The sequence below is a fragment of the Primulina tabacum genome, chromosome 2 (genome assembly GCF_025594145.1).
Source record: "Primulina tabacum isolate GXHZ01 chromosome 2, ASM2559414v2, whole genome shotgun sequence".
Taxonomy (NCBI): Eukaryota; Viridiplantae; Streptophyta; class Magnoliopsida; order Lamiales; family Gesneriaceae; genus Primulina; species Primulina tabacum.
The window spans coordinates 16,716,785-16,720,850 of record NC_134551.1 but is presented as its reverse complement, the minus strand read 5'-3'; the positions used below and the strand labels follow the sequence as shown (position 1 = coordinate 16,720,850).

General features: G+C 36.1%; 1 non-coding gene across 1 annotated transcript; it reads right to left on the bottom strand.

The window, feature by feature from the left end:
• Positions 1-3,703: 3,703 nt before the first annotated feature.
• LOC142538131 (small nucleolar RNA R71) lies at positions 3,704-3,814 on the bottom strand. The gene has a single exon (XR_012818671.1). It is a non-coding gene; the product is annotated as a small nucleolar RNA R71 (small nucleolar RNA).
• Between the last annotated feature and the right edge of the window lie 252 nt (positions 3,815-4,066).

The following is a 4,066-nucleotide window of genomic DNA, read 5'->3' as shown; positions in this document are numbered from 1 at the left end:
AATGTCCAACAACTGGTAAAAATGTTTGAGCATAAAATGACATGTGCTGAAACTGAGGTCCTCGGGTGCCACTACAGCCGACCCAAGCTGGCTCACTGGTCCCCGTCCTCGGCCCTGGCCTCATCAGTACCTACAACAATCAAGTCTAGTGAGCCTAAAGACTCAGCATGCAAATATCGTAGGTAACGAGTAAATACTAAAGTAAAATTTGCATAGGATAATATATCATGTCATGAGGCATACTTAAAATAACTTGTACTGAGCAATTATAATACGTGCATAACTGAACTGAAAATCATAGTGAAAATTTTTGCTCCTTGGAGCCCTGTACTGAAATAACTGATAAAAATTTTCTGTTGCGATTATGGTCTACGCCTGTGGCCCCTGCACTGAACTGAACTGATCGGTAACTGGCTACCGGGGAGTATCAAACTGAACTGAGCTATTCGATCACTGGTAACCGGGTGGTACCAAACTGAACTGATCGATCACTGGCGACCGTATAAAATAATGCTCCCATAATAGTGAATTGACCACAAGCAATATCGCATAAATCTCAAAAATAAGTATTTTCTATTTTCATGCACGTAATATAATTAAATGGCATAATGAAAATATCCTGTATATTTTACCAACTGGATTGGATCGCTCCCAGGCTCGCTGCAACCTAAATATACCATGAAAAATATGCAATAGCTTATACCTGATCAAACTATGCAATTAAGTTTGAAAATGCGACAATTACGTCTAACGACTTCGTATTTAATCATGACTCTGAACCAACCCGAACCAACACTGAACTGACGTATAGTCATGATTAAAATACGCTTAAAATTATGAACTAATGCTCCTAAAATGATGAGGGTCGAAATCTAGGTGAAATGGAGGCCAAAACAAAAAAACGCTCTTTCGAGAGTCAATTTGGCACATCGCACCATAAATTCTCGTACGACCTAAAAAATGATCCGAATCACGAACGGTCAAAAACACGACCTTCCTAACTTGATGAAGCACTGTCCAGTCAAAGGCCATAGGCTAAAAGCCAACCAAGAACTCGAACAAGCCACCGAACCGACACAGCAAGTCGCTGTAGAAAAATACAGCAACTGTGCTGGGTTTGCTTGCGTCGTTTTCGAGGCTAATGGCCGTTGGGGCTTGAACAAATGACCAAAACCTCTCACCAACATCCCAAGGAATGATTTGAACCATGGCTAAGGGCCCTAGGCCAGCCACAATTCGCCTCATTCCAGCAACCAACCGAAAGTTCCTACCCGAGGACAAATTCTGCACGTCGGGCTCTTGTTCTTGTTTTGCTGTCACGGATAGTTCCAGTGGTCATTTGATTGACCATGAAATGATCTAGACATCTAGGGGCATGGTATGAACCGTGGATAAGGGCCATAGGCCAACCAAGATCCATACCATTCCACAAAACTCGAAGCACAAGTGCTGTCAAAAACCGAAGGGCCGAGAAGGGGAGGGGCTGTTCTTGCTTTTGACTTAAAAACTGGCGCACCATGGACCAAGACACCAAAAGGGCAACTTAGTCACGTCTTATACATGCTAGGGAAGTGATCCAACCATGGCTATGGGCCTTGTGGCAGCCATGATCAGATCCATTTCCATTATGACAGCAAACTGAATTTTCGAACACAATTCTGCTCCTATGGGAAGCTTGCTCTGATTTCGGTTTTCCAGCAAGCATGGGGACTGAATGAATGGACCAACATGGTCCTAATGCATCCTATTACATGTCTAGGAGCCGCTTTGGGAGCCTGGAGTCGAACCATAACATGTAGCAACTGAAACAAGAGAAAATCGTGAAGAGCATCATGAAAGTCGAAAAATTCTGCACATGCATTTCGAAAATGCTTGATGTAAATTTCGGTTTTCTTGTGTAAAAAATCATGTAAAAGTGATGTTTAAAATAATAGTAGGACTTGATTGAGGTTTGAAAGAAATCTAGACATGCCTTTGATTCGTTTGAAGGAAAAACGAAAGAATACGACGACTCGGAGCGGAGGAGGTGGAGCGCTTCTTTCCTTTTCTTTTCTTGCTCTCGATTTTCACTCTTGTTCTAGGCTATGGTGCTCACTGATTTTTTAATCTGAAAGGCTGCTGAATTCGGTGGGGAGGGAGAGGAATTAAGTGGTTAGGGGAGTGAGGTAGATGGGTGCACAATATATGGAGCAAATCAAGACCAAGTCTACCTCATTTTGAAATTTGAATTTTTTTTGTTTGCTATCAATTATTTGTTGGGTGATTCTAGAATGAGGTGGCCGATACTACAAGACTAGGAATGGTTAGGATGAGCTCTAATATTAATTAATTAAGTTTGATCAAAATAATTAAAAAAAAACATGCATGCTAAACTAACAAAGAATGGGTCAAAAGATTGAGTTGACAAATGAATAATCTAGCAACTAAGGGGCCGAAAATTTGAAATAAAGAAATGAAGGGAAGTGTTGCTTATTTACTAAATTTATAACCCTTAAAAGCCTTACTTATCCTTTAAATAATTTAGTGAATAAATCCCTTAATTGATTGAACTCAAATGAATTTATTTCCTACTCACCTCAAGTAATTAAAATAAATCCTCAACCTCCTTTTTAACTTAAATCAACTTACTTGCTAGCTAAAAAAATAAATCCTGGAAATATTTTCTAAATCTTAAATTTATCTCTAAACTCCAACTCAGTCCGGCCTCACTGAAATAACTGAAAGAATAAAATTAAACTGCTGGCTAAAATAATTAACTTCATAGAAAAGCATTTAAATATTCATGCAATGAAGTCAATTTAATTTAAAATACTAGAATTATGCATGGCTTATATGTAGTCTAAGTTACGGGTTCTACAATTATATTATGTATGTGTTTAATTTTTTGGAACCATTATTTATGGTGGTTTCTTTTGTTTTACTTTTAGTTAAACAATATTACATAAACCAAGAATAAATCCTCAAGCCTTGACAAAGTTTATAATTTGTAAACTTAATTCTTGCATTTGGTAATCTATAAATTAATAAATTTAAACTCAAAATAACCTCTCTGAGGATCGATCTCGTACTTACGAATTTTATTACTTGCAGACAACTTACACTTGGGTGAATTATTATTTAAGGAGTAGCAAGTTTTTGGCGCCGTTGCCGGGTAGGTATAAATTAAGTTTATATTTGTTAATTATGTTTTATTTATAAGTATTGTGTTGTTGTTTTTTTTTGTATGAGTATTTGGAGTCGAAAAAAAAAATGGTAGACTTATTCGAGTATCTGAAAATAATTTAAACATGGATGATAATTCAAATAATCAAGATAATAATAATAATAATAATAATCAAGAACATGATCAATTAAGAACACCAAGGCACCATATGAACCTAATTAGAACTAGTGCCCCATCTTGTTTAGTTTTTCCTCCTGATGCATCTAATTTCAACTTCAAACCTCAAATTACTCAACTTTTACCAAATTTTCATGGCTTAGATTCTGAAAATCCATATTTCCATTTAAGAGAATTTGAGGAAGTTTGTAACACTTATAATGATCAAAATTGTAGCATGGATATAGTTCGATTAAAGCTTTTCCCTTTTTCTTTAAAAGACAAAACTAAAACATGGCTACAAAATTTAAGATCAAGTTCAATAAGATCATGGGAAGAAATGCAACAACAATTTCTCAAAAAGTTTTTCCCTTCCCATAGAACAAACTCTTTTAAAAGACAAATTACAACTTTTTCTCAAAAACAAGGAGAAACGTTTTATCAATGTTGGGATAGATATAAAGAATTACTTAATACATGCCCACATCATGGTTTTGAAACATGGAGAATAGTTTCTCACTTTTATGAAGGTCTAATACCTAAAGATAGGCAAATGATAGAATTCATGTGTAATGGAACTTTCGAAGATAAAAACCCAAATGAAGCTATGGAATATTTGGATTCATTAGCAGAAAATGCTCAAAATTGGGATAATATAGGCACAAAAGAACCACCAACAACTAAAAACAATAATTCAACAAATGGGGGTGGTTAAAGATGATATAGATATTCAAGCTAAACTTGTAT